Source organism: Hibiscus syriacus, unplaced genomic scaffold, assembly GCF_006381635.1.
Source record: "Hibiscus syriacus cultivar Baekdansim isolate YM2019G1 unplaced genomic scaffold, ASM638163v2 tig00110403_pilon, whole genome shotgun sequence".
Taxonomy (NCBI): domain Eukaryota; kingdom Viridiplantae; phylum Streptophyta; class Magnoliopsida; order Malvales; family Malvaceae; genus Hibiscus; species Hibiscus syriacus.
This window is the reverse complement of record NW_024062723.1, coordinates 675,757-694,809: the sequence shown is the minus strand read 5'-3', so window position 1 is coordinate 694,809 and position 19,053 is coordinate 675,757. Positions and strand designations below refer to the sequence as shown.

At 30.9% G+C, this 19,053-nt stretch overlaps 2 pseudogenes; both read left to right on the top strand.

The window, feature by feature from the left end:
- The first annotated feature begins 798 nt into the window (after positions 1-798).
- LOC120123846 lies at positions 799-2,198 on the top strand (annotated as a pseudogene).
- Positions 2,199-8,798: 6,600 nt separating this feature from the next.
- Positions 8,799-10,454, top strand: LOC120123865 (annotated as a pseudogene).
- Positions 10,455-19,053: the final 8,599 nt, after the last annotated feature.

The window sequence follows — 19,053 nt, the reverse complement described above, 5'->3', positions numbered from 1 at the left end:
ACCATGGAACTCGCATGAATTACCATGCGAGATAGTCAACATGTATGTCGCATGGATTACCACGCGACACTCTATTTTATTTTTCTTTTTTTTCTTTTTTTAGAATTTATGATTTAAGGTTTTGGATTTGAAGATTGAGTATAATTAGGTGTTAGGATTTAGAGTTTTGAGGTTAGAGTTTAGAGTTTTTTAGGTCAATGAATGAGGTTTGAGTTTTAATTTAGGGTTTAAAGTTTATGATATAAGGTTTAGGGATTATGTATACTTTAGAGGTTAGGGTTTAGAGTTTCATGGTTAAGTTGTAGGGTTTGAGTTCTAATTTAGATAATTAACCCCACACCTTAAATTTTAAATCCTAAATTAAAATTCAAACTCCAAACTCTAATTGAAAAACTCTAAACCCTAACATTAAACTCTAATCTATAACCTTTAAACTATACTCATTTCTAAACCAAAACCCCAAGTTCTAAAAAAATAAATTGAAGAAATCGCATGGTGTTCCATGCGACACCCAAGAATGTCGCATGATAATCTATGAGAGATTCTTGTTCATGTAGCATTCATCTTATTTCACGAAACAATTTTTCAATCACACTATTTCTCAAAAATATTTTTCTCCACTCCATTATCACAAAAAATTAGCCCAAAATACTTTATTTGACTATATATATACATGAGAAAAATAAGAGCCACGTGGCCTACCCCTAAAAGACTTGGAAAATTTATCCTATTTCCCACCATACTTTATATACAGACTATAAATTAATGGCGGACTCACGCTATTTCACAGTTGTTTAACTCACATGCCTCATTCCCCCCAAGCCCTAAACAAACAAAGCCAAAAATCCGAAAATCAAAGCAGAACCCATATCTCAAATCCCACATCTTTTATTTATCAATCCCAAATGTAAATGTAATTCGCCTCATTTAACAGCGTTCCCCTACCCCCAATTTTTTTTTTGGCTTTTTTTGTATTTTTTTCATGGCTTCAGCTTGCGTTAACAATATCGGTGTTCCGCCGGAGAGTTTCCAGTTTGGTTGGTTGAATCCGAGGGTTTCGTTCAGCCGAGAAGAAGAGACGTCGTCGAAGGAGGAGAGGAGGATCGTGATTCGACGAAGATTCAAGATGTTCCGGCGGGTGAGTTCGAGTTCAGGCTTGTAGATCCAGAGCCGCCATGCTTCCGGCCGACGAGCTTTTTCCGACGGTAAACTCATGCCTCTACATTTCTCCGCCGTGAAACCATGGGCAAGAACGGCGACATCGGAATCCTTCGTTGAACGCCGTCAGATCCCGCGAAGCTTCGAGTCTTGCCCGGGGTTGGAATGGAGGTTTCCGGGTCGGATCATTACCTGTTTTCGCCAAGGCTCCGAGGTGTTCGAGCCGGTGGAGGCAACTTTTGGGGCTCAAAAGTGTTCAACGACGAACACTAATACCAATCATCATCAACAACAAGTTTCATCAAAATCTGATTCTCAGAGCAGCAAAATCTCGTTACAATCTAATAATAACCCAAAATCTCTCAAGCATTTCCTCCATAGAAGCTCGAAATCTTCTTCTTCCTTAGAGTCTTCATTGAGCCTTCCACTGTTGAAAAGCTCAGATTCTAAATCGGTCGCCATATCCGCATCCCAGTCCTAACCCTTTCGCTCCCTCCAGAACCCTAAAACCCAAAACCCACCGAGAATGAGGATGGTTAAACCCAGACGGGTTTCCGGGTCCGAATTCTTCCGGGAAAATCGTATTCGAAAGCCTGGAAAGAAGCTCAAGCAGTCCGAGCAGCTTCAATGGCGGTCCGAGTTTTAAACAAAGGGGAGTCGAGAGATCGTATTCGGCGAACGTTCGGATCACGCCGGTCCTGAACGTCCCTGTTTGTTCGTTACGTGGATCCTCGAAATCGGGTTCGGTTTTCGGGTTCGGGCAACTGTTCTCGTCTTCCCCGCAAAAGAATCCACCGGGAACCAACAAGGGCCATCAAACTAACAGCAACAGCAACAAACCAACGGATCGGAGTCATTGAGAAACAACACGAAAAAGACAAGATTTGGTAACAAAAAAAATTACTCCTTTTTACAAGCATTAAAACCAGTAAGTAGCTGAAGTATTTAATTCATGTGCTGTTATTGAGATATCATGTAATGAGGGTTCTTTGACATTACTCTCCATCACTTTTTAATTTCAAGTTAACAAAAAAATCGTAGAATTTAGCTGTAAATATCCTTTTTCCCCCTTCCAGTTACCCAGTTCATCATTGTTCTAAGTATTTCCCCGATTTCTTTGTTGAATTTGATCTGAAAAATATGGAATCCATGTACTTCCCTGTTGTTTTTAGTTTTCTGGGAGTCCACGCGCGGTAAAAGGCGCGTCTGTCAGGTCTAATATCAGTCTCTTTGATAATAATCATGTTGAGCTTATCTAATCTGTCTCTTTCAACGAATATTTTATTTCTTTGTTTTCAAAAATAAATAAAAATATTAATATTTTTTGAGATTTGTTGTTTTATTATGGAAATTGGGAAATGATGCCACAGTTTTGATGGCTGTATCACTTTCCTGTCCGCTCTGCTACAAATATTTTAGCCTTTGTTTTGTACTTTTAGGACTTCATGCCCTAATCTGTTTTAGGGTGCAGGGTGACACTTGGACCATATATATATAAGATTAATTATTATAATATTGAATTTTAATTTTATAAGAATTTTTAAAATTACTTTTGTATATAGTCATTTTTATTTGATTTATTGATTTAGATTAAGTACTATATAAGTCTATTATAAGATAATTTTTTGTCTAATTATTTTCATTTATAATGTTAAGACTCAAACCCTAATTTTGTTTTAAAATATTTAATATCTCATATTATTAGACTAATTGATTATTGATAAAAATAAAAAAGTAATTTAATTGTGTTAATATATTAATGTGAGATATTAATTTTGTTAATTTATCACGTTTAAAGAATTAAATTGTTAATTTTTATTAATCCTTACGTATAAACTATTTATTTTAATTTAATAATTTAACTAAGACTTAATAATATTATCAAATGATACTAATTTATCTACTTTCATAAAACATAAAGATCAAGTTTAGGTAAAATAAAATAGAACAATCAGATTTTATAAAGTATGAAATTTATATTAAATTTTAGTTTAAAGTATATAAATGGTCCCATGTCTTATTGAGTCATTTGATTATTAAAAATTATAAAATAGTCCTCCAATTATAAGATATTATTTTTTTAAATCTTTTAATTATTAAAAGTTATAAAATGGTCATTCGACTATTCATTCTATTCTAAATTTATCCTTTTTCATTAAAAAAATTGATAACAATTTGCGTTAGACGTTAACATGCTGATTGAGATATGATATAATATGAATCCAAAATCTCAAATGATTATCATATCTCAGTCAATATGTTAACGTTCAACTCAAACTATCATCAATTTTTTAACGAAAGATGACGAGTCTGGAACACAGTGAATAGTCAAGTGACCATTTTGTAACTTTTAATAATCATAGGAGTTAAAAAAGCAATATCCTATGGTCAGGGAATCATTTTATAACATTTAATATTTAGAAGACTCGAGAAATAAATACTCTGTAGTCTAGGGATAACTTATGTAATTTACCCTAAATTTTATTTAATTATCAAACATCATTTACTAATTTGTCTCTATCTCAGTGTCTAGTTATATTGATAAGTGATTTATATTATTTTGACAATCATTTCCCATGTTCCCAATAAAAATATATACTATATCATATTATTCATTTATTTTCTTGACGGTCCAAAAAGTAGCATTATTTGTTGCACTGGCCTTGCATCTTATTTCTAAATTTAGGAAGGGGGCTTTTCAACAGTTCATAATTAGACCTTAGATTATTTGAATTGAACCTCAAACTTTCCTCCTTTTGACGATAAGATTTGTCATTCCTTCATCACCATGATAATACTTTTTGGGATGGCCTTATCACGATGACATTTAGAGAACAAATTTTGTAGAAAATAAGGTGGGGTTTGCTACTGTTTCTCCTCATATTCTCTACCTCTACACTGAAAACAAGGAATCATTTAACAGTAATAGTATGCCATTTCTTATTTTGAGGGTTTTTCCGAATAATGTAAATACGATTGATTTGATATTTGAAGACGAGGTTATAGATTTATGGGTAAACTATATGGGCGACTCAATTGTAGTAAGATTATAAACCCGTCACTGAATCTCGAAAGTCATTAATTACCATTGTTATAAATTTGTCACCTTGTTAAGTATATAAAGGACGTTAATTTTTAGTTAAAAGTGACATGATTATAACAATCGATAAATTCAGTGATCCTGTTGTAATTAATAACTTAACACGTGCTTATTTTTAACGATGAAATGACAAGTTTATAACTATTTATTGATTGAATAATTTGTTTATAACTTTTTAAAATTCAATGACTCATTTATAACATTATTAATAACAGAGTGACTTGAGATATAACTTGCCCTTGATTTATCATTGTTTTGGTTTAATTACATTTTATGTTCATGTTAAATTTGAAATAGAATAAATTAAGGTCCAATCTCATTTTTTATGTTCATGTTAAATTTGAAATAGAATAAAAAATTAATAACTTCAGTTTATAAAAAATTAAAATTAGAAAGACAAAACTCAAATAGATTAATTATGTTATTCACTTTCTCTGTTTATCTTATTATTTTTTAATTCAAAATTAAGCTGATTACTAAATAATATATGTTCTAAGTACTCTCTATCATTAACGTTCAAGTCGTTGGTACTCGAAATCATGACCTCTAAGAACAATAACAATTCCTTTAACCACTGAGATAAATTAATTCGTGTTTATACGTAAAATACACGTTAAAAGTATTAAAAATAACCGATCGAGACAGGATAATTATAAAGATAATAATATAATTCAAAATATAAAGTTCATAATAGAACAAAAGGAAGATAGGACATAACATAGCAACAATGACACGTGGTAAATTTGGAAACATCTACCTCCCTCCCTTCAATTTCCATCTTCAACCAGACAATGATTTGATGTAAACGATCTTCTACGAATTGCACCAAATGGCTTTCATTATTTTCTAGTAATTCAGAATGAAAAGAAATGAAAAGAAAAGGTCAGATAAATATCACACTTAACTTTATTGCACAGCATTCACAATAAATGCTTATTCATTTTTTTACTTATTTACTGATTACTTCAAACCAATGGTAAATTATATGTTTAGTATATAAACTATCGATTTTGGTCCGTTTTAGTATCCAAACTTTTAATTTTTTCAAAATCATACCCAAAGTTTAGTTTCTCTTTCATTTTAGTACTCCATTCAAAATTTAACGTTAGGTTTTGGAAAAAATTGAAATTTTAGGTACTAAACGTGTTAAGTTTTTAATGGCGGGTAGTAAAGTGAAACAAAAACTAAACGTTAGGTACAATTTTGAAAAAAATGAAAGAGTGGGTACTAAAATAGACCAAAATTTATAATTTAGGTACTAAATACATAGTTTATCCTAAAATCACTCATTATAGAAATTCATCATAAAAATATTTTTAGACTTAAGGGTCACCTTTTGTCCATGTAATATACCAAATTTATCATTTTCACCTCAATCGTATTTTCGCATCAATTCAGCCCTCAAAGTTGTTTAATTGCATCATTATATACTCTATCCCTAACTTAAAATCGTAAATTATAAACCTAGACCCTAAACCCTAACTTATAACTTAGGGTTTAAGTTAGGGGTAGGATATAAAATGATGCAATTGAGTAACTTCGAGGGTAAGGGTTAAATTGAGGAGGAAATGTTACCCTTTTTCCTTTTATTTATTAAATTAATATCTAAATCTTTAACTTTTTTTGAATAGAAGTCGTTAGTTTTATTAAAAGAAAAATACTCATAATTACAAAGAATATTTACAACTATAATCATAAACTAAACACATAATTTGAACATTTTCATATAACCATTAACATAATAAACTAGCTATTTAAGATCACATGTGATCATATAAGAAAAAGGTTAATCTCAAGTAAAATATTCGAACAAAGATTATAAAATATGTAATATTTCATCTCATTGGACTAATTTATAACAATATATACAATAAGATAATAAATTAACAATGCATGCTTGTTTATTACTAGGGAAACAGTGATTACTAAAAAGTATTTTTTTAACAGGGTGAATTAATTTTTTTAATCTTATTTACCCGATGAAAATGGTTGAATTCCTTTGAAAAGTGTGGCAGTTAATTTTACTTCAAATAGTTTTAACTTTTCCCAAACGTTACACAAATGATAATAATAATAATAAACGAAGGAAACGAAACACAATGTCACGAGAAGAAGAAAGGCTGTGAAATATATTTAGGGAAAAGAAGCAGCGTTGCCTATCTAAACAAGAAAACGTTCAAAAGGGCAAAATTTAAGAGAAGATAACAACTTTCACGTGTAAGCAAACTTTTCGAATTTTGCGTCATGTTCATATTGTTTGAAGGACCAGACTAGAATTAAATAACAGAAATTTAAATTAATTAAATATTTAAAAAAAACATTTAAATTATAAATAGGGAAAAGTACATAAATGGTCCCCGACTATAAGATGTTGCTTTGTTGGGTCCTCCGACTATTAGAAGTTATAAAATTATCCCTCGACTATTCATATGTTTTAAACTCGTCATTTTCGTTAAAAATTAACGGCAATCTGAACTGAACGTTAACATGTCGACTTAAACGACTATATGAAGTTGCTTTGTTGAGTCCTCCGAATATTAGATGTTATGAAATGGTCCATTGACTATAGGACATTGTTTCGTTGAGTCCATAGACTATTAAAAGTTATCAAATTATAATCTTACTATTCATATGTTTCAGACTCGTTTTTTTTTTTTGTTAAAAATGACTATTAAAAGTTATCAAATTATAATCTTACTATTCATATGTTCCAGACTCGTTTTTTTTTTGTTAAAAATTTTACGACAGTTTGAGACCGACGTTAATCTGCTAACTGTGATATGATAAAATCTGATTCCAAAATCTCAAACGACTATCATATCTCAGTCAACAGATTAACATACACCTTGAATGTTAATATATTTTAATGAAAATGGACGTGTTTAGAACATATGAATATTTAGGTGACTATTTTGTAACTTTTCATAGTTAAAGGACTCAACAAAGTAATGTCTGATAGGACCATTTTGTAACTTTTAATAATCGAGAGACTCAACAAAGTAATTTCCTATAGTCAGGGGACCATTTGTGTACTTTACCCTTATAAATATTGGATATTAATAATGTGACAGTACACACATTATAAACGTAAATATTCGAATGTAAATCTTTTAAGGAGAACAAAATTTCCTTTTAGCACTCAGATCACTCAATAAAATTTATAAAATATACAATTATTGCGATAATAAATGATGTGGATTTATAAATATAATAAAATTTTAGTTTTATTTTTTTATTTTCCAAAACCTTGTTATTAAATTAAGCTTTTAAACATTAATTATAATAATTTAAGAGAAAAATATATAAGATGTATTCAATTATTTTAAAATAGTTACACGAGTCGAATGATATTAAAAATAGTAGTTAAAATGATGATTGTTATCCTAAGAGGTATTAGGTTTGAGTATATCATTTGTTTGAGTGTTTAAGTGTTTATTATCAAATTATTAAGAATCTTTTGAACAAATACTACCTTATAATCTGCTCATATTAATTAAAAATATATTTTAAAATAATCATTTTAACAGTTGAACTTTTAATATTTAAACTTTTAAATATTATTTAAACATAATTATTAATCTTAAACATTAAAAATCAAAATAATCATCATAAATAACCATCAAAATTTCCATCATTTAGATACAATATACTGACAAAACTTTTCAGATAACGTGATTGAAAAAAATTCGTAAAATAGTATAATCAATTTTTTTTTCATGAAATAGGACGAAAGCTACAGTAACCATGGAACTCGCATGAATTACCATGCGAGATAGTCAACATGTATGTCGCATGGATTACCACGCGACACTCTATTTTATTTTTATTTTTTTCCTTTTTTTAGAATTTATGATTTAAGGTTTTGGATTTGAAGATTGAGTATAATTAGGTGTTAGGATTTAGAGTTTTGAGGTTAGAGTTTAGAGTTTTTTAGGTCAATGAATGAGGTTTGAGTTTTAATTTAAGGTTTAAAGTTTATGATATAAGATTTAGGGATTATGTATACTTTAGATGTTAGGGTTTAGAGTTTCATGGTTAAGTTGTAGGGTTTGAGTTCTAATTTAGATAATTAACCCCACACCTTAAATTTTAAATCCTAAATTAAAATTTAAACTCCAAACTCTAATTGAAAAACTCTAAACCCTAACATTAAACTCTAGTCTATAACCTTTAAACTATACTCATTTCTAAACCAAAACCCCAAGTTCTAAAAAAAACAAATTGAAGAAATCGCATGGTGTTCCATACGACACCCAACAATGTCGCATGATAATCTATGAGAGATTCTTGTTCATGTAGCATTCATCTTATTTCACGAAACAATTTTTCGATCACACTATTTCTCAAAAATATTTTTCTCCACTCCATTATCACAAAAAATTAGCCCAAAATACTTTATTTGACTATATATATACATGAGAAAAATAAGAGCCACGTGGCCTACCCCTAAAAGACTTGGAAAATTTATCCTATTTCCCACCATACTTTATATACAGACTATAAATTAATGGCGGACTCACGCAATTTCACAGTTGTTTAACTCACATGCCTCATTCCCCCCAAGCCCTAAACAAACAAAGCCAAAAATCCGAAAATCAAAGCAGAACCCATATCTCAAATCCCACATCTTTTATTTATCAATCCCAAATGTAAATGTAATTCGCCTCATTTAACAGCGTTCCCCTACCCCCAATTTTTTTTTTGGCTTTTTTTGTATTTTTTTCATGGCTTCAGCTTGCGTTAACAATATCGGTGTTCCGCCGGAGAGTTTCCAGTTTGGTTGGTTGAATCCGAGGGTTTCGTTCAGCCGAGAAGAAGAGACGTCGTCGAAGGAGGAGGAGGATCGTGATTCGACGAAGATTCAAGATGTTCCGGCGGGTGAGTTCGAGTTCAGGCTTGTAGATCCAGCCGCCATGCTTCCGGCCGACGAGCTTTTTTCCGACGGTAAACTCATGCCTCTACATTTCTCCGCCGTGAAACCACATGGGCAAGAACGGCGACATCGGAATCCGTCGTTGAACGCCGTCAGATCCCGCGAAGCTTCGAGTTCTTGCCCGGGGTTGGAAATGGAGGTTTCCGGGTCGGATCATTACCTGTTTTCGCCCAAGGCTCCGAGGTGTTCGAGCCGGTGGAGGCAACTTTTGGGGCTCAAAAAGTGTTCAACGACGAACACTAATACCAATCATCATCAACAACAAGTTTCATCAAAATCTGATTCTCAGAGCAGCAAAATCTCGTTACAATCTAATAATAACCCAAAATCTCTCAAGCATTTCCTCCATAGAAGCTCGAAATCTTCTTCTTCCTTAGAGTCTTCATTGAGCCTTCCACTGTTGAAAAGCTCAGATTCTAAATCGGTCGCCATATCCGCATCGAGATTATCCCTTTCTTCTTCATCGTCTTCCGGTCACGAGCACGACGATTTTCCCCGACTATCACTCGATGCCGATAAGCCAAGTCCTAACCCTTTCGCTCCCTCCAGAACCCTAAACCCAAACCCCATAGAACTCGAAATCTTCTTCTTCCTTAGAGTTTCATTGAGCCTTCCACTGTTGAAAAGCTCAGATTCTAAATCGGTCGCCATATCCGCATCGAGATTATCCCTTTCTTCTTCATCGTCTTCCGGTCACGAGCACGACGATTTTCCCCGACTATCACTCGATGCCGATAAGCCAAGTCCTAACCCTTTCGCTCCCTCCAGAACCCTAAACCCAAACCCACCGAGAATGAGGATGGTTAAACCCAGACCGGGTTCCGGGTCCGACGGTAATCAAACGGGAGCTGGCGGGGCTCGGGTGGGCCGGATTCCGATCCGGAGGGAGCGAACGGCGAGCCGGGGAGTTTCAGTGGATAGTCCGAGGATGAATTCTTCCGGGAAAATCGTATTCGAAAGCCTGGAAAGAAGCTCAAGCAGTCCGAGCAGCTTCAATGGCGGTCCGAGTTTTAAACAAAGGGGAGTCGAGAGATCGTATTCGGCGAACGTTCGGATCACGCCGGTCCTGAACGTCCCGTTTGTTCGTACGTGGATCCTCGAAATCGGGTTCGGTTTTCGGGTTCGGGCAACTGTTCTCGTCTTCCCCGCAAAAGAATCCACCGGGAACCAACAAGGGCCATCAAACTAACAGCAACAGCAACAAAACAACGGATCGGAGTCATTGAGAAACAACACGAAAAAGACAAGATTTGGTAACAAAAAAAATTACTCTTTTTACAAGCATTAAAACCAGTAGTAGCTGTAGTATTTAATTCATGTGCTGTTATGAGATATCATGTAATGAGTTCTTTGACATTACTCTCCATCACTTTTAATTTCAAGTTAACAAAAAAATCGTAGAATTTAGCTGTAAATATCCTTTTCCCCCCTTCCAGTTACCCAGTTCATCATTGTTCTAAGTATTTCCCCGATTTCTTTGTTGAATTTGATCTGAAAAATATGGAATCCATGTACTTCCCTGTTGTTTTTAGTTTTCTGGGAGTCCACGCGCGGTAAAAGGCGCGTCTGTCAGGTCTAATATCAGTCTCTTTGATAATAATCATGTTGAGCTTATCTAATCTGTCTCTTTCAACGAATATTTTATTTCTTTGTTTTCAGAAAAATAAATAAAAAATATTTAATATTTTTGGAGATTTGTTGTTTTATTATGGAAATTGGGAAATGATGCCACAGTTTTGATGGACTGTATCAGACTTTCCTGTCCACTCTGCTACAAATATTTTAGCCTTTGTTTTGTACTTTTAGGACTTCATGCCCTAATCTGTTTAGGGTGCAGGGTGACACTTGGACCACATATATATAAGATTAATCATTATAATATTGAATTTTAATTTTATAATAATTTAAAATTACTTTTGTATATAGTCATTTTTATTTGATTTTTGATTTAGATTAAGTACTACATAAGTCTATTATAAGATAATTTTTTGTCTAATTTTTTTTATTTATAATGTTAAGACTCGAACCTTAATTTTATTTTAAAATATTTAATATCTCATATTATTAGACTAATTGATTATGGATAAAAATAAAAAGTAATTTAATTGTGTTAATATATTAACGTGAGATATTAATTTTGTTAATTTATCACGTTTAAAGAATTAAATTGTTAGTTTTTATTAATCCTTACGTATAAACTATTTATTTTAATTTAATAATTTAACTAAGACTTAATAATTTTATCAAATTTACTAATTTATCTACTTTCAAAACATAATGATCAAGTTTAGGTAAATAAAATAGAATAATCAGATTTTATAAAGTATGAATTTTATATTAAATTTTAGTTTAAAGTATAAATGGTCCAATGTCTTATTGAGTCATTTGATTATTAAAATTATAAAATAGTCCTCCAATTATAAGATATTTTTTAAATCTTTTAATTATTAAAAGTTATAAAATGGTCATTTGACTATTCATTGTGTTCTAAATTTGTCCTTTTTCGTTAAAAATTTGATAACAATTTGTGTTAGACGTTAACCTGCTGATTGAGATATGATATAATATGAATCCAAAATCTCAAATGATTATCATATCTCAGTCAATATGTTAACGTTCAACTCAAACTATCATCAATTTTTAACGAAAAATGACGAGTCTGAAACACAGTAATAGTCAAATGATCATTTTATAATTTTTAAGAATCAGAAGACTCAAAAAGCAACATCTTATGGTCAGAGAATCATTTTATATTTAATATTTAGAAGTCTCAAAAAATAAATACTTTATAGTCTAGGGATAACTTATGTAATTTACCTAAATTTTATTTAATTATGAAACATCATTTACTAATTTGTCTCTATCTCTATCTCAGTGTATAGTTATATTGATAAGTAATTTATATTATTTGACAATAATTTCCCATTTTCCCAATAAAATATATACTATATCATACTATTTATTTATTTATTTTCTTGACGGTCCAAAAAGTAGCATTATTTGTTGCTGGCCTTGTATCTTATTTCTAAATTTAGGAAGGGGCTTTTCAACAGTTCATAATTAGACCTTAGATTATTTGAATTGAACCTCAAACTTTCCTCCTTTTGACGATAAGATTTGTCATTCTTTCATTTCCATTATAATACTTTTTGGATGGCCTTATCACGATAACATTAGAGAACAAATTTTGTAGAAAATAAGGTGGGTTTGCTACTGTTTCTCCTCATATTCTCTACCTCTACACTGAAAACAAGGAATCATTTAACAGTAATAGTATGCCATTTTCTTATTTTTGAGGTTTTTTCCGAATAAATAGTAAATACGATTGATTTGATATTTGAAGACGAGGTTATAGATTTATGGGTAAATTATATGGGGGACTCAATTGTTAGTAAGATTATAAACCCGTCACTGAATCTCGAAAGTCATTAATTAGTCCATTGTTATAAATTTGTCACCTTGTTAAGTATATAAAGGACGTTAATTTTTAGTTAAAAGTGACATGATTATAACAATCGATAAATTCAGTGATCCTGTTGTAATTAATAACTTAACACGTGCTTATTTTTAACGATGAAATGACAAGTTATAACTATTTATTGATTGAATAATTTGTTTATAACTTTTTAAAATTCAATGACTCATTTGTAACATTATTAATAATAGAGTGACTTGAGTTATAACTTACCCTAGATTTATCATTGTTTTGGTTTAATTAAATTTTATGTTCATGTTAAATTTGAAATAGAATAAATTAAGGTCCAATCTCATTTTTTATTCAAATAGTTGTTCAAGTCCTTACATATTTTAAAATCGAACAACTTTATCCTATAATTTATCTTTTTTTTGTCCCTTCAATTTAAATAGGTTAATCTTTCCTCTCCTATACTTTTAGTGACTGATATAAACTTGAACGGTTGAACCTATATAAAAATGAATTATTTGTCTTGATTTAAAATTTGATAAAAACATGAATATAGGTTTATTGAACTAAATTTGCCCTTGGATTTGGAGAACGCATAATACTAAAATTAGCCCCCAATATTTATCAAAATTGTCATTTTGCCCTCATTTTATTTTATGGCGCATTTTGACTCCAACATTTCATTTTAGGGCAAAAAGGTCCCTAACATATTATAGAATAATTTTGTCTATTATTCTTTTCTTTGGGGTCTTTTAACCCTCAAAGTTTCATTTTAGGTTAAAAAAACTTTTGTTTTGGAACGTTAATCGCGTGTTAACTGATGATTTTTATCTACAGATGGAGTTTTTGTCCCAAATGAAACATTAAAATCCAAAATATTAAAAAAGAAAAGAAAAAAACTAAAATGATCATTTTTAATAAACTCTTAGGACTATTTTTGACACTATGTCTTTGGAGAATATAGGCAATAGCATGGAATCTACTTTTATTAGGTTTGGGAGTGGCCTCACATCTATGGTTATTGTCTATTGCCCACTATTCATTTTATTCCCACCCTACTTATTTATGCCCTTTGGACCGATCCTTATATTTTATGACATGGATGACAAAAATAGCATCCCTTTGAGTTGTAAATTATTATTAAAGTCCATTTTTTTGTATAAATCAAATGATCTCATTGATAAAAAATTATTATTATTTATTGGGATTTTAAGGTATAACACTATTAATATCAGTGGTATGACCGTTTAATATCTAACTATTTAAGAATTATCTTTAAATAGATAAGACTTTATAATTATCATAGATTAATAAAAAAAATATTATTCTTAAAATATATTTTTTGAATATTTGGACAAAAATTAAAATATTATATTATACTTCAAAATGAAATTTAAATACTAAAATATTATATTTATTCTAAAATTATTACATAACTTAATTCAAAGATAACGTGCACGTTTACTCTATTGAAATATTCATAAATCATAAGCTTATTATATTTTTCAAAACTTAAAGAAAATATCTATATATTAATTTGTGAATAAATCAATGATTACCACATGTTAGCATCGAATTGTTCAAATATCAATCATTACTACTATTATTGGTTATAACAGATGATGACCGAAATATTTTGGAAGATTACAATTGAATTATAAATTTTCTGGAGGGGTTCAAGTATGATTTCATCATTGTATTTTAATAAATTTAAAATTTATAAAGGGATTAAACAATAATTTTACCATTTATGGGAGCCATGGTGGTCCCTGTCCGTCGCTGGTGCGCCCTTGCCGTATACGACAATGACAAAGTGTTTTGATAGTATTAGGGTAGGCACCACAGTAACAAAGTTAATCAATTTTAAGGGCCATTTATGAGATTATACCATAAACAACTTCTACTTCAATTGCATTGTAATTACATTTCTTTAGGTTTTTTAAATGTTATTAAAAAGCTAAGGGTAGTGGCAGGCAAGCTATAGTTTTAGGTCTAATTTGGTGGCTTATTAAACTTGATAATTAATATATATATATATAGGCATTTAATTTCATTTTTTTATTATATCAACGTTGAGATATTCTATAATTTCTATAAATTCTAATACAATTTGTAATATAATTATATTGAATTTGACATATTTTTGAGTTTATATAGCCTGTTGTTGTTTTCTTTGATCATATTTTAATTATTATAATAAATTATTATAATTATAGGTTTTTTATTAGAAAAACTCTTTTTATTAATTTACCACAAAAATAATCCTCATACAGAATATTTGAAAAAATGACCTCTAAATGACTCAGGTAAGAATACCTCTCTTTGTGTAGAACGTGAGGTCTGATCTCATTTTCTACGGAATGCGAGATCCATTAACGTGAAAGAATTTGGATGTGAGAAATGCATCAAACTCGCTTTTTACAGAACACGAAGTATTTTTACGTGGGTCATTTGAGGATCATTTTTCCAAATATTGCTGATTTAAAGTAATTTTCTAATAAAATAATAAAAAGAGTTATTGATTTAAAAACCTAATATATATATATATATATATATAATCAATCATTTATATTAAAGTATTGCACAGGTCCAATACTATAACATGGAGTGCATTTTGGTCCTTACTTTTATAATACATAAATAAATAAAACCGTTAGAGACTAATGATTAAAGAAATAAGAGCAGTGGGTTGGCGTGCATGCAAAGGAGAATCAATGAACGAAACAACGTGCTTTTCTGCATCTTATAGATTCCCTCCAACTTTTGTCTCTCTTCCTTTCCATTTATTCTACTCTTTAACACATTCAATATTCCTTTGAATTAAGTTATTCATATTTTTTTAAGGTAAAGTATACAAATAGTACCCGACTATATAGTGTTACTTTGAGTCTTTCAACTATAAAAAATTACAAAATGGTCATCTGGCTATTGATTATGTTCCAAATTTGTCATTTTCTGTTAAAAATTTGAAGACTGCTTGAGTTGGATGTTAATATGATGTATGAGATATGATAAAATTTGATCTTAGAATTTCAAGTGATTATAATATCTCAAACAATATATTAGCATCCAATTCTGACTATCATTAATTTTTTAACGAAAAATGATGAATTTAAAATATAATGAATAGTTGAGTGATCGTTTCGTAACTTTTAATTTTTAGAAGACTTACAAAAGTAATATCATATAGTCATTAGACTATTTGTGTACTTTACCCTTTTTTATTCAGCTCTAATAAAAAATATTAGTGACAATTTGGTAAGAAATAAAGAACCGAATTGATTGAATTGAAATGAGTAGTTTGTTTGGTTCAAATCGTTCATACGAACTTGATGGACGATGAAAAGAAGATCGAGGATTAGAATTTATACTGATTAAAATAATTTAAACTGAATTATAATTTTTATATAGAGGTAAAAAGGTAATTTCAAGGCTTATGTCTTTGAATTTTGTTAAAATGATATTCATAAAAAGAATATTTAATTGATAAATAATTTCCTTAAATTAAGTAAAATTAACACATTATATTCTTTTACAAATAATATTAACCAATGCAATAATGTCTATAGTTAATAGTTTAAAAAACCCTTTATTAACGATGTTCTATTGGTCTAATGAGATGAGACACTAGACTCTTTAAAAAAGATTAGGAGTTCGAATTTTGATGTTTCCGTATGAAAAAAACTGGGTTGGAAGGGTTGTCCTCATAATATATATCTGCAGAATCCGAACTGAATTAATCGACCAATAAATTAGATATTAACAGTTAATTAAAAAACCCTTTATTTATTTATTTTGGTCCACAATGGGAGTAACTTAAGGTTTTGTTAACCACTTGATTGAGTGGGTGTCATTAGAGGGAAGACCGTGAACATTTAAAAGACATCATTAAATTTCTTTGAATTCCAAAGGGTTTTTGGCCCATCCTATTCTATTCTAATCTAATGATACATTACTTCCATTCATTGTTCTTGAGTTACTAATTGTTTGGTATGAAATTGAATTAAAAGTACTATATTTTTCGTTCACACTTACCTTAATTTTTTTTATAGGGATTATGTTGAAATTTATCCCTTTTATTAATCTATTCTCATGGTTCATTTTATAACATTAAAATAAAGTAGAAACTTTATTATGGTTCATCTTGTTTTCCTATAAGTTAAAAATAAATCGTTCTATACTTATGTAACTCGTTTCTCATCAGTTAAGAATGCAAAGAATATTTAGATTATATATATTATAAAATAATTATACATTATCGATCATATTTATATTTTGTTTTTAAACTTAATTTACGTTAATTTGATAACATGATACATTTAGTTTATTCAAGATGGAAAGTTAAAATTTCAAAACTAATATCAGTATCAAATTTGTTCAATATTTAGTTCTAAGTATATATATATATATATGTGTGTACATATGCTCCACATATAACATAATACAAGTACATATAAAAGGCAAAATAATATAGAGTTGCGAAGCAATCTCAAACTGTTAAAAGTAAACAAAAACGACTGAATTATTTGGTTCAACAAGTGGGGTGGCTAGTGGTCAAATTTGGCCACCAAATTGATAAAAAAATAGATGGTAAAACTACACATTTAGTCATTGTACTTTAGGGTATTTACAAGATTAAGTCCTTAAGATTTAGCTATAAATACCCTAGCCCATTTAGCTTTAAAACCATCCCAAAGCATTCTAGCTTTCTTCTAAATACTAGAGAATTTAAAGAGTTTCTTGAGAGTTGTTTTCTCCTTTTTATAAAGAGAGAATTATCATTATTTTCTCCTTAGTAGATCGAGAGAGGTTATAATTCCTATTTTCTCATAATGAAATTCTTCTACCGTTGCCCGTGGTTTTTACCCTAAATTTTTAGGGGTTTTCCACGTAAATTTTGTGTCTCTTTTATTTCATTTTTATTTTCTCAAATTATCAGTTGCGATTTTATTCTATCCGATAGCCGTCTTCCGCAACAATTGGTATCAGAGCTAGATTAGAGTGTGTAATATATGTTTATTGTCTTTGTGGTTGCCACCAAAAGGTGGATCCTCCAACATAAGAAAATAAGAAGTTATTACCCATTATTTGAAGGTTCCAGAGAACTATTCACGATAGTGAAATAGTGGGAGCTATCCGTAGAAAAAGCTATGGCAACGAAATTTGATATTAAAAAATTAAATGGGAGAAATTTCTCATTGTGAAATTTGAAGATGAAGGCCATCCTAAGGAAAGACGGGTGTCTAGCGGCTATCAATGAAAGGCCGGTGGATTTCGCAGATGACATCAAATGGAACGAGATGGACGGGAATGCTATGGCAAACTTTCAACTAGCATTAGAAGATGAAGTATTGTCAAGCATCGAGGAGAAGAAGACAACTAAGGAGATATGAGATCAACTCACCAAATTGTACGAGGCCACATCGTTGCACAATAAAATTTTCCTTAAGAGGAAATTGTACACTCTCCGTATGCCAGAATCTAATTCAGTGACGGAGAACTTAAATACACTGAACACCTTATTTTCTCAGCTTACATCCTTAAGCTGTAAAATAAGAGAACAAGAACGTGCTGAACTTCTACTTCAAAGTCTACCGGATTCGTACGATCAACTCATCATCAACTTGACAAACAGTAATGTCACCAGTCTAGTCTTCGATGACGTTGCAGCTGTTGTTCTACAAGAAGAAAATCGGCGCAAGAACAAGGAAGACAGACAAGTAAATCTGCAACAAGCAGAAGCGTTGACAACGATGAGAGGGATATCAACAGAACGTGGCCAAAGCAGCAGTCACAAACATGGTAGATCAAAGTCGAGGAGCAAGAAGAATTTAAAGTGCTACAACTGTGGAAAGAAGGGTCACTTGAAGAAGGATTGTTGGAGTCTAAATAAAAACTCTAATCCAAAAGGCAATACCGCAAACACTTCAGATGATGGAGATGCTCTATGCTGTGAAGCGTCAACCACCGTGGAAGGCAGAAAAAGATTTGCATATATGGCTCATTGATTCGGGAGCGACATATCACATGACCTCAAGAAGAGAATGGTTCCATCATTATGAACCTGTCTCAGGAGGATCTGTGTATAGTTGCAATGATCATGCCTTAGAGATCGTTGGTGTGGGAACCATCAAATTAAAGATGTATGATGGAACAATTAAAGTTGTTCGAGATGTGCGGAACGTGAAAGGCCTGAAGAAAAATTTATTATCCTACGGATTGTTGGATAATAATGCTAGCAAGATTGAAACACGCAAATGAATCATAAAGGTGTTCCGTGGAGCGCTTGTGGTGCTGAAAGGTGAAAAGATAGTTGCAAACTTGTACATGCTGAAGGGAGAGACATTGGTAGAAGCAGAAGCCTCTGTTGCCTCATGTAGTTCAGATTCTGCAATGTTATGGCATAAGAAACTTGAACACATGTCATAACAAGGAATG